Genomic DNA, 13127 nt, shown 5'->3' on the forward strand with positions numbered 1-13127 from the left:
CCCTGCCTGTCTCCCCCCATAGCCTGGCGCTTCGTCTGGGCAGGCCTGCACCTTCTTCACGTCTGTGTCTGTGTGCACGCACACCACCCGGCACCCAGAGGCCTCTGCAAACACTGCCGTTCCCCAGGGGGAGAGTCACCAGAGCCAAGTCCTGGCAGGTGGACTTCCTGTCCCCGAGAGCTGTTTGGCAGCAGTGATGATCACCACCTGGCCAGTTTGGATTTTGCAGGTGCACTTGGTCAAGTACCGCCTGAGGTCCAGTCCCAGACCAGCGTTAATGGTCTTAGCACTGGCTTGTTTTGTGTTTGGGGCTCATAACTTTTTGCAACGTGTGTTCATTTAGGAGCACTGGTGGCACAGTGGTTAAAGCGTCCAGTTGTGAACCAAAAGGTCAGCAGTTCAAAACCCACCAGCCACTCCACTGGAGAAAGATGTGGCAGTCTGCTTCTGTAAAGATTTACAGCTTTGGAAACCCTACAGGAAGTTTTACTCTGTCCTATAGGACCACTGGAAATCCTGGTGATGTAGTGGTTAAGAGCTACAGCTGCTAACCAAAAGGACGGCAGTTCGAATCCACCAGGTGCTCCTTGGAAACACTATAGTGCCATTCTACTCTGCCCTATAGGGCTGCCGTAAGTCAGAAGTGACCTGACGGCAATGGGGTTTTTTTCTTTGTTTATTTGGTATAGGGTCGCTATAAGTCGAAATCGACTCAACGGCAGTGGGTTATGCATTCATTGTGGAAAATTTAAGAAGCACATAAAAAAAAAACCCTCCAGCTGCTGTTGAGTTGACTGTGACTCACGGCGACCCCCCATAAGTCAGAGTAGAACTGTGTTCCACAGGGTTTTCAGTGGCTGATTTCTCAAAGGTAGAACACCAGGCCTTTCTTCCGAGGCCCCTCTGGGTGAACTCAAACCACCAACCTTTCTTCAGTTGCCAGCCATGCACATTAACTGTTTGTACCAGCCAGGGACTCCCAAGAAGCACTCTAGATAAGCAAAAGTGGGAGCATACAAACAGCCTCACAGCCTCCCGACACACAGAGAAGCACCAGTAACATTTTGACGATTAAACTTTCAGACCTCTGTGTTGCATAAATCACAAAGCTATCTTTTCATTCCCCCAAATCGTGTCATTCCGCATAAACTGACGTTATGTTGGATATTTTCATTGTGTCCACGTTTTTCTGTAATAAACATTTCTTTAATAAATCTCCTCACAGATAAATTATTGTGCACATCCTTAATTATTTCCTTTGAATAGTTTCCAAGGTGTAGAAATTGCTGGGTCCCTTGTCTTCTTTCTGCAAAGTAGTAGGGTTGGGCCAGATACTCTCCTCAATCCCATATCCTCCTGACAATGTCCCATTCATGAGATTGGGACACTTTAACAGGGTGGGAAGTTTTTTTATAAAGGGTTGTGTGTGTGTGTGTTAGCTGCCATCGAGTCAGCCCCGACCCATGGCTACCCCATGCGCAACAGAAGGCAATGCTGCCTGGTCCTGCTCTATCCACATGATTGGTTGTGGATCAGCCTGTTGTGATCCATAGGGTTTTCGGTGGCTGATTTTCTGAAACAGGTCACTAGGCCTTTCTTCCTCATCTGTCTTAGCATGGAAGCTCCATTGAAACCTGCTCAGCATCATAGCAACAAGCAAGCCCCCACTGACTTGTGTGGGTTCACGTGAGGTACATTGACTGGGAATCGAACCTGGGTCTCCTGCACGGAAGGTGAGAATTCTACCACTGAACCACAAATGCCTCACTCTTAAAGAGTTGAGTGTTATATTTCTCCACGGTACAGGACCTTGGAACTGGGGTAGCAAGTGCGTGGTAAACCTAGGAAGAGACAGCCCTCTTCACCCAAGAGCAAAGACGTGGACATCCTTTCAAGATGGTGGGCTGTGTCCATGTGTTCCCCTCTCCTTCTCCCAAGGCCCCCTCTGAAACCACAGGAGAACAATCAAAATAAGAATCAGCCCATGACTATGCTGGAGAACGGAGGAGGGAGCAACTACATCCCAGAGATGCTGAGGAATTTCCAGAAACAATGGAGGAGACAGGATAACTCAGAAGAAAATCCATTAAAAACCAAGTAGCCTACAGGTGAGTGGAAGGCAGCTTCTACCAGAGACGATGCAGCCCCAGGAGCAGCCCAGGAGCAGCCCAGCACAGATGTGGCCACGTTGAGACTGGGAGACACCACCTCAGGCCACACAGCTTAGAACAGAAGAGCTGGAGAGGGTGGAGGGAAGCCTGGCTCCTAGCTGAACTCGGGCCGAGAGTGGAGGGGAGCAGAGCCCAGGTACCAGAGGGCACCAAGCAAAAGGAAGAGCTTCCAGGCTCCTGTACCTGCCTGCAGGCGTGTCCTCTATGCGGCCTCCGAAACAAAGTACCACCAAGTGGGTGGCTTTAAACAACAGAAAGCTACTGTCTCACAGTGTGGAGGCTGGGAATGCAAAACCAGGGTGTTGGCCATGTTGATTCCTTCTGAGGCTTCAGGGGAAACTCTTTGCAGGCCTCTCGCCCAGCCTTTGGTGGCCCCAGGCATTCCTTGGCTTGCAGCTGCAGGGCCACATGGTGTCCTTCCTCTGTCTCTCCATGTCTCCTCTTCAATATAGACACTACTCATGTTGAATTAGGATTTACTTCAATCAGCATGGCCTCCTGTTAACCGATAACATCTTCAGAGATCCTATTGCCAAACAAGGTCATGCTCACAGGTATTGGGGGTTGAAGTTCAAAATATCTTTTAGGGGACAAATTCAGTCCATAGTCCCCTCCTACTGCCTCAGCCTAGTGGGCCAGCCCGTCGCTGCCTGGGACAGCTTTTCAGCTTAGACATGTATTTTCTCTTCAGCTGGTGGCCGTATTCTTTATAAGGTTGTAAAAGTCCCCTAGAATCGCTGTGGATACACAGACATGCAGAAAACAATTGGGCTGCGATGACACATGGGTTTTGGGGGCCAGCTTGGCTCCCTCTCTGGCCAAATGACTCACGTTTCCCAGCCTAGACCACCCAGAAGCCAGGTCGCTCCTCACAGAGGTGACGAATTTCTGCTTGTCACAGGCCTTTGGGATTGCTCACGAAGAGTCAGGCTCTGGAGGTCCAGCCCACCGATGCCCATTTCTGTTCCTCCATCCCCTGAATTTGGATGGGGGCAGACCAGAGTCCTGGGTGCGTTCCTGGTCGTCCATCTGCTCTCTCTTTTCCCCGCTCCCCCACTTCTAAATATTCTAAAGACGAATGTTTCTACCTTCGTGTGTGCGTCACAAATATGAAAAGCAGTCCCATTTGGGAACAAACTCACCATTTGCAATTCGAATTCTACTTCTACTTCTTCGTTGCAGACCTTGGCTGCAGGACAGGCTCCATCTGAGAGAGGCCATCGGCACTGCCAAATTTAGCATTGCTGCAGATGAGAAGGCTGTGAGACGCCAAGGTGTCAGAAAGCCCCAGGGCAGCCAGCATCCCCCAAGGAGAGCCCTCAAAGAGTCAGCCCAGACTCAGCGCCAAATCCGTTTCTAACCCCCGCCCCCCCAATCATTAGGGCAACCAGAGGCTTGCAACCAGCAGCCAGCAGGGATGCCCTCAAAAGCTGAAGGGGAGGAGGAGGGGGTCCCATCCATCCTCCAGCAGCCCTACTATCACTTACAGAGTTTAGAACAAAGAGTCTGAAATACAGTGTCTAGAACACAGAGTTTGTAACATGATATCTAGACCGCGTGGCCCATCTACCCTGAAGTTGTTGTTAGTTGCGGTCGGGTTGATTCTGACTCCTTGACCTCGTGTGTGCAGAGCAGACCTGCTCTATAGAATTTTTAAGGCTGCGATCGTTTGGAAGCAGGTCTCCAGGCCTTACTTCCAAGGCGTCTCTGGGTGGGCTCAAACCGCTAATCTTTCAGTTAGTAGTTCAGCACTTGACTGTGCTCCCCAGGGACTCCACCCAGCGGTAAGTACCAAAGTTGAGAGTAGCACATAGATACATTTGTAGTCACTTGATGTCACCATGACACTTTGTTGCATTTCATGAAAGTATCAGTCCACAGTGGATGCGACATTTTAAAAGCTGGTCCACAGGTCTCAGAGAAGCACTCGTCCAAGAGATGAAAATAATGACATCAATTCCTTTTTTCCTTCCTTACTCTCAAGCCCACTCCTAGACCCTCTCCCCCCGCTGCCCACGGTCCAGGTCTTTTCTCAGTCTCAGCACCGTGGAAACTCAGCCCTCCATTTACAGATTCACAAGGAGACAGAGCCCCTCTTTCAGTCTGTGCAATCTTTGTGTATAAAGGCAAACTAGACGCTTGGACAAAAATAATAATTTTAACATTTCAAAGGAAAAGAAGACAAATAAATCAAGGTTGGGTACCTGCATTACTGTAGATTTGTCTAACACAGGTGTGGTTTCCAAGTCCACAGGCGTGCACGATTGGAGAAGGAGTCCCTGGGGGTGCAGTTTGAATGAGCTGGGCTGCTAACCCAAGGGTTGGAGGTTCGAATTCACGCAGAGGTGCCTCAGAAAAAAGACCTGGTGATCTATTGCTGGAAAACCAGCGACTGAAAACCCTGTGGAGCACAGCTCAGCTCTGATGCGCACGAGGTGGCCGGAAGTCAGAGTCAACTCAGCGGCAGCGGGGTATCTGGGAAGAAGTGTCGGGCACTTTGGTTCAAATCCATACCCCACAGAGGTATGAGGAGACCGGTATCTGTAAAGGTAACTGCTGGTCTCACAGTTTGATCTTAACCTTCTCAGGTGGCCTGGCAATCGCCTTTCCAATCCACGCTCCGCGCTCAGCTACCCCAGACAGAGTGGGTTTAACACAAACCGACGGAGCCGTTTCGTTGAGGAATGCGGCGTTGTCCCCTCGGCGGTAGACAGGCAGGCCTGTGCCGACAAACTGAGTCAGGACAGATTTTGCTGAATCGGTGCTTTACTCAGGTAACAGTCATCATAACGCCAGTCCGTTAACTCTGGAAGGCTCTTCCAAACCAGGCATTCGGGCCTTTGTAAACAGCAGGCAGAAAGCTCAGCCTATGTCCGGGATCACTGACGATCGCATTCTGAGAGCTGGCTGGTTCCTTCCACCTGGTCCTGTAGCTGGATGACCCTGAGCACAGGGCTGAGGGTCCTGGCCCCGAGAGACGCAGGGGCTTCGGGCAGCACACCTCCCCTGCCCGGCCTGCTGGCCCTGAGCCCACCTCCCGGACAGAGGCGGCACCGCTGGCAGCCGGGCGTGGGCTGCATTGCTGGTCTTGCCCGTTTGACCAGGACCCGGGCCCTGCCCTGTGGCTCTCTTCGCCGTGGTCAGAGGAAGAGAATGGTCGACCAGCTCCATTCAGGAAACCTGCCAATCCCCCCCGACCACCTGCCGTCCCAGCCGGGCCTCAGCAGCTGAATCAGCAGGGAAGTGGGTTCCCCCCACCCCCAGTTTATGAGCGTGTGGGGAGTGGGGGGAGCAATACAGCAGCTTGGTGCTGCTTCCTGTGCGTTTCATAAAGGAAAGAGCCATCTTCATCCCTATCTGTTTTCTTTGCCAGATAAAATCTATTTTGGGAAGAAAGCATGCGCTCCGCTCGGCAGAGCTGTCCCCCGGGTTGGGAGCGGCCGCTGTGGGTGGCTGCAGCTGCGCCCCGTCTGTCCCCGGTGCTTGGAGCCCGGCAGGGGCCGGGTCCTGGTGGGTGGGGGTGGGAGAAGGCAAAAATAAAGCCATGTGCACCCTGCAGGTGGCCTGCGCCGTCCCAGGCCCTCACCCTCATCTCCCTGAGGACTCAGTAACCCTGGGCACCTCCAGGGCCTCAAGGCCTGGGGGAGGCCATCTCCTTGGCTGCCTGGTAAGTCACCTCACAGGGGCATCTGGGGCTCAGGGAGACTTCAAGAACCTTCCTTGGTCCCATGTCCTGTTCTCGCTGCTCTGTGGCAGAGATTGGGTTAGAATCCCGCGAAACGGAATCTGTTTTAGTGGAAGTAACTTTGCCTTTAAGACTTCTCCAAAGAGAGAGGAGCTGGATTCCCCCAGTAATTCCAAGTCCAAAGTGAGGCTGACCCTTCTGGAACATGCCTCAGAAAAAGGACAGGGAAAAAGGTAAGAGGTCAGGGAAGGAGGTGAGAGGTCAGGGAAGAAGGTGGGAGGTCAGGGAAGAAGGTGAGAGGTCAGGGAAGAAGGTGAGAGGTCAGAGAAGAAGGTGAGAGGTCAGGGAAGAAGGTGGGAGGTCAGAGAAGAAGGCAGGAGGTCAGGCTAGAAAGTAAGAGGTCAGGGAAGAAGGTGGGAGGCCAGGGAAGAAGGTGGGAAGTCAGGGAAGAAGGTGAGAGATCAGGGAGAAAGGTGAGAGGTCAGGGAGGAAGGTGAGAGGTCAGGGAAGAAGATGAGGGGTCAGGGAAGAAAGTGAGAGGTCAGGTTAGAAGGTGGGAGATTCGGGCAAGAAGTCAGGAACGAGGTCAGGTAAGAGGTCAGGTAAGCAGTCAGAAAGCAATAATGCAGGGCTCTAGGGCAGTCTTTACCTTCAGCTGAGATGGTGGCAGCTCCTGGGTGTGTTAGAAGCAAGGGGCCTGGTTGCCCAGCTAGGCATCTCCTTCCTCTGTACCACAGGGGTGCTCTGCTCAGGTAGCCCCACCCCCATGCTCTGGCCCTTGGAGGGGAGGGGCCCCACAGCCTCACGCACAGTCAGCAATACCCAGATGGGCTAGCACCAGCCAAAATCAAGCAGGCCCTCTGGGAAGCACGGCCCAAACTTCAGCTCCACAGAGTTGACCAAAAAGGCTTAAAGGCGGTGTTCACTGGGCACTGGCCATGGGAAGAGAAGATGTGTAATACCTGTGCCTACAACAATGGGCTCAACCTTAGCAATGGTTGTGAGGATGGTGCAGGACTGGGCAGAGTTTCATTCCATTGTACATAGGGTTGCCATTGTCTGGAAGGGGGGCCATGGAGCCCAGATAGCCACAGAGGTTCCCCAGAAGGCACTCTCAAACAGGCAGCAAGCCCTCAGGCACCCTGTGCCTCTCCCACCCCGTCTCTTGCCCTGGCACAGCACCAGGGGTTCTGCTGGCATCCTGAGCCCCCACTTTCCGCCCTTGGCCAAGCAGCCCCTGAGGTCATTTCCTTCGAGAATCATCTACGAGACGGGCTCAGTGTCTACTGAGTTAGACGCACTCGCTGCCTTCAGGGAGCTCAGTCTCCAAGGGGACCACTGGTGGAAAAAAACCCGGTAGCTGTCAAGTCAGCTCTGATTCATGTGCAACAAACATTTAAAGCGCTCGGCTGATAGCCGATAGTTTGGTGGTTTGCGTCCACCCAGTGCTTAACCTTGTGTACTACCCATGGACTCCTTCTGACAGTTACGAGCATCTCATCCCTTGTCCTGAAGCTCTTCCTCCTAAGATACCTACAGCGGTTCCGATTCCTGCCCTGAACTACGTCACTCATCTAAGAAACGGAACCCCACACAGCCAAGGAAAAAGAAATTGGATCTGCTAATTAACCTGTTTTGTCTTGGAAGAAGCAGAATGTTCGTTAAAGCAAGGATGGTGAGCCTACATCTCACATGCTTTGGACATGTTGTCTGCAAGGATCAGTCCCTGGAGAAGGACATCATGCTTGGTAAAGTAGAGGGTCAGTGAGAAAGAGGAAGACCCTCAACAATATGGATTGACACAGTGGCTGCCACAATGGGCTGAAGTGTAGCAACGATTGTGAGGATGGTGCAGGACTGGGCAGTGTTTCGTTCTGTGGTACTCAGGGTGGCTGTGAGTCGGAACTGACTCAATGGCACCTAACAACAACAACATTAACCTATTTAAGCTTTCAGCCAGGCTATGATGGGTATTGGAAAAACTGTAACAGTGGTTTTGTTTGGATTTTGAGCTCATGGGTAAGTTTTCTTTTATAATACAATTTGTTTTTATTGAGGCATAATTTATATACCATAAAATTCACCCATTGTAAGTGCACAATTCAATGATTTTTAGTAAATTTATACAGCTGTGCAACCATCACCATGATACAATTTTTTAAACATTTCCATCAATCCCCAAACTTCTCCCATGCCCCCTGGCTGTCCATCCCTGCCCGCACCTCAGCCCCAGGGGACCACTGGTCTGCTGTCTGTCCCTGGAGGTTTGCCTTTTCTGGACATTTCAGGTAAATGGGAGAGCAATTTGAAGTCTTTCTTCGTCTGGCTTCTTTCACGTAGCATGATACTCTTGCCGTTCATCCACCTGGTAGTGTGTGTCTATCCTTCATTCCTCTCTGGCGCAGAACAGGATTCGACATGTGGGTATACCACATTTTGTTCATCCATTCACCAGCAAATAGTAGACATTTGGATTGCCTCCAGTCTATTATGAATATGCTATTAGGAACATTCTCGTCCAAGTCTTTGTGTGGACATATGTTTTCATTTCTCTTGGGTAGATACCCAGGAATGGAATCCTTGGGGCAGGTCCCCTGACTGGCCGGCTCCTCCCTGGCAGCCACCCCTTGACTACATTGCTGCTCAGCCCCCGCCTAGTCACGAAGCCCCCACCACGAACGGCCCCACACCACTACTCTGCTACTTCGTTTTCTTTTCCCAGCATGTCTCACCTTCTAGAACACTCTATTAAACAAACAAACAAAAATCCATTGCTGTCGAGTTGATACTGACTCAGAGCAACCCTATACGACAGAGTAGAACTGCCCCATAGGGTTTCCAAGGAGCAGCTGGTGGATTTGAACTGCCCACCTTTTGGTTAGCAGCCAATCGCTTAACCACTGCACCTCCAGGGCTTCAACACTCTGTAAGCTACTTATTTATTCTGCTGTTGGTCTGCTTCCCATCGCCACCTGAATGGGGGTCCTGGGGACCAGCATCACTGACATGTCTCTCTGTTCACTCCAACATCCAGGCACAGAGTAGGTGCTCAATAAATGCATTGGACGAGTGAAAGGAGATGGCTAGTGCTGCTCTGTGTGGTCCCCAGGAGCAGAGCCACACTGTCTTGGGGGAAGGAAGGGGTCCAGGGTGCTGCCTACAGCCCAGATACCAGAGCTTCGCCTGATGAGGGGGCTCCCACCCTGGGCTCTCATGCAGAAGGAAATGACAGAACTCACTCAAGGCCCTAGAGCTCCCCAGAGGGTGGAAGTCTCACACCTTAAGTTATGCGTTTCCCGCGATATTGGGAAATGATTAGAAACAGCTCAAATTTGCAATCTCTCCCACCTCCAGTCATGCAGGACCAGGGAGGGGGAGTGAGCAGGGCTTGAGGCTGCAATTCCAGGCGGGACCACCAGGTGGCGCTAGAATCACTCAGCCTCTCAGGGAGGGACTCCGCAGTCCGGAACCCAGCAAAAGCGGGGGACCCCCAGCCCAGCTCAGGCCCTCCCACCTGCCCCTGGCCACTGCCACCTCCCCACTCCATCTGGTGGGCATCTCCCCAAGCCCAATGAGGCTGGTGAGCCAACAACCACCTTGACCTCTCTCTGCTGCCCCCTTGCCCCTGGGGGTAGTAAGGGTAGGGGTCCCACGGCCCCCACCCTCAGCAGAGAATCCCACAGAAAACATGCACACACTTCCTGGGCAGCGACTCCCCGAAATCCAGCCACTGAAGTTACTAACGTGTGAAGGTGCCTTTCACACTGCATCACAGGGGCTGGTACTCAGTCACAGTGGAAGCTGAGCTGAGGGCTCTGGTCCCCACTGCCTGGCCCAGGGAGCCAGCTGGTCCCCAAGCCAGGTCTACAGGGGCCTGGGCAGGGTCAGAGGTCAGCAGACACTGATGCAGGTGAGCAGGCAGGGTCTGGCGCCCGGTAAGCCCAACCCAAGGGGCCGAGGCCAAGGTACCCAGGGACAGCTGGTGCTTAAACATGGGCAGTGCCCGGTGCTCGCAGGACACTCATGTCCTTGGACCCTGGAAATGTTGGAAATGAGGGGGCGCGGGCATTCCCCCAGAGGTTTCCGCACCCAGAGCCCCGTGCCGGTTTGCTGTAGAGTCGACCCCGCCTCGTGGCGACCCCGTGTATGCCAGAGCAGAACCGCGCTCACAGGGTTTTCAATGGCTGGTTTTCGGGAAGTAGATGACCAGGCCTTTCTTCTGAGGCCTTCCTTCTGAGGCACCTCTGGGTGGACTGGAACCTCCAACCTGTAGGTCAGCAGTGGAGTACTCAGCCCAGACCCTTGTCACTCCCTCAAAAAAGACCCTCGGCAGCTGCCTCGTGCTCCTTCACCAAAGTTGTTGGATGCAGCTGGCTTCCCTTGAGGGGACAGGCCTCACCTGCCACAGGTGTGTCTGCAGCAGTAGGGATCCCCTCAGGCTGGTTCTAGGGAAGTCGGTGCTGCTGTGTGGCCCACCGTGGGAACTTGGGGAAGGGTGAAAGGGGAAGGCCGTGGACTCAGGTGCCCCCAGGGCTGGCCTTCCCTGGCTCTGGGTGTCGCGTGGCCATGCTCTCTCTCTTCTCTGCTTCCTCTGCTCGCTTGGGCCACACGGCCGTGATGGGGCCCAGCACCCTCCCAGGGACTGAGGCTGTCCCACCCGAGCAGGTGTCCCACCTGAGCAGGTGTCTCTGTGAGGATTGCCCAGGACGCTCTATGTGGAGACCCTAAACTTGATCACAGTGCACAGACCATCTTCCCAGTGCAGCCAGACTCACAGTTTGTGGGGTGAGGACGTGGGCTCATCTTCTGGGGGCCACCTGTCAGCCGCCACCTGAGCTTTAGCCCTGATGCTGAGAGATAAGCCGTCTGCTCTGCTCACCAATAGCTCCCCACCCCTTCCGGCCACACATACCCAAGTCACTGGCTAGGTGCCCCTCCTGACCGCATCCCTACCACTAAACCTAACCAGGACCCTAACCCCAACACTTGCAGGCTTGACGTGGGCAGAGGGTCCTCAAGGGCAGCAAGGGCACCAGACAGGTGCGGTCTGCCCGGGATGCGCCCCTTCTTTCTTCTCTGCTGACTGTCCCAGCCTGCCCTGACTGCTCAGTACCCAGCACCCCATAGCACCACACTGCCAAGTCCTGATTGGACTCGAGGGTGCAGAAGAACAGACCTGGTCTCGTGCTGGGGGCTCTGCTGGAGACTGAGGGGAGGCTTAGGAGCAATTTTGGTTCATCCAATATGGGGCAGGTGTGGGCAGGGTGGCCAGGAGCTGGGAAAGGGGACTTTACAGTCACTGTGAGAGGTGGTACGCTGAGCCTGCTCGGTCACAGGCCCCCTGGGGAACTTGATGAGCCCTGGGGCTCTCCCCAGAGAAGGTGGCACACAGCCTTGAGGGAGCCCAGGGTCTGGAAGCCCACTCACAGACACAGTGGGGATCCCAGGTAACGGATCACCTGTGGGCATTTACCCAAGCTGTGCGCTGGGTGCCATCCTGCCTCACCGGGGGGCCTGTGTGTGAGATCCCCGTGGCTGTGGTAACAGGTACCATAGACTGGGTGGCTTAAAATAACATAAATTCATTCCCTCACAGTCTGGGGGCCATAAGTCCAAAGTCAAGGTGTCAGCAGGGCCCCTTCAGAGGCTCCAAGGGGAGCATTCCTCCTGTCTCTGCCACCGTCTGATGGCCCTGGTGTTTCTGGGCTTGTGGCCGCATCATCTCTGCCTCTCACAGCCTCTCCTCCCCATCTCCCTCTGTGTCTCTGATGGCTCCTCCTCTTCTCACGGTCTCCCCTGTTCTCCCTGTCTGTGTCTCAGATGGCACCCCATCTTCTTATGGTCTCTCCTCCCTGCTTTCTGTGTCTCTGATGGCACCCTATCTCCTCATGGCCTCCTCTTCTCCCTATCTCCCTGAAGGCACCCCAACTTCTGATGGACCCCTCTTCTCTCTGTCTCTCTCTGTGTCTCTTAGAACATCACCCAGAAGGATCTCATCTCGAGATTCTTAATCACCTTAATAAGGTCATACCACAGGTCCGGGGTGAGGACGTGGACATATTTTTTTGGGGAGGGGGCCACATTCAGCCCACCACAGCCTGTCAGTCCCAAGGTCAGCAAGGAGAAGGGGCTCCTGTGTATGCTAGCAGTGCCCACCCCCAGCTCAGCCCATGGGCGGGGGGCCCAGCATCCACCTCTAACCTAGCCCTCCTGTAAATACTGGGGATGGGTCCCACTCAGACCATTGAGCCGACTCAGGCTCCAGCCCTGTACAAGAGCCCTGTGGGCGTAGGGCGGGCCTTCCTTTTCGAAATGTTAGCGGGAGCTAAGACTTGAAGATGCTGATGTCCTCTCACAGTTCTTTCTTCACAAATTAGATGTTTAAAATACATTTAAACTGACAGTATGTTGGCAAAGCTTATCCAGCTTCTAGGCCCAACACCTTCAGTTAGAAAGAAGTACTAAAATGTTCCAATCACAAATTGAAGAGACTTTCAATTCAGCATCGTTTTCATCAAGAAGTAAAAGGTGGGAATATTATGTGGCCTGTCCCTCAGTCTGGTGCACTGTGGTGGCTTCCGTGGAGCTGTGGTGCTGGAAGCTATGCCACCGGTATTTCAAATGCCAGCAGGGTCGCCCATGGTGGACAGGTTTCAATGGAGCCTCCAGATTAAGACAAAACAGGAAGAAAGGCCTGGCAATCTACTTGCAAAAATTGGCTAATGAAAACCCTGTGGATCACAGCAGGACATTGTCTGACACAGTGCTGGAGGATGGGCCCCTAGGGTGAAAGGCACTCAGAGCACACGGTGGCCACCATGAGCTCAAGTACACAAGAGATTAAGAGGATGGCGCAGGACCAGACAACGTTTCCTTCCATCGGACGTGGGGTCGCCATGAGTCAAAGCAGGCTCAGCGCAGCTAAGAACAGCATACAGTATGTATTTAGGAATAAAGAAAAAATGATTAAAGAATGAGATCTACAGGCTCTCAACTGGACTGAAGGGGAGGCGATAACTGAAGAGGCAACAAAATAAGAAACAACTGGAAACTTGAAGCCTCCTGATCTTTAACTGAGCCCTCGTTAGCAAGCACGCCAGAAGCCACCAGCCTTCGGGTAAGGGGAGGGAAGGCGGGCTGGGTTCTCTAGAGAAGCAAAACCAGTAAAGCATATAAACATAGAGAGAGATTTATATCAAGGAAACGGCCCCTGCTGTTGCAGCGGCTGGAACACCCCAAGTCCAGGGTCAGGCCGGAGGCTTCTCCTGACT

Source organism: Elephas maximus, chromosome 6, assembly GCF_024166365.1.
Source record: "Elephas maximus indicus isolate mEleMax1 chromosome 6, mEleMax1 primary haplotype, whole genome shotgun sequence".
NCBI classification, from domain to species: Eukaryota; Metazoa; Chordata; class Mammalia; order Proboscidea; family Elephantidae; genus Elephas; species Elephas maximus.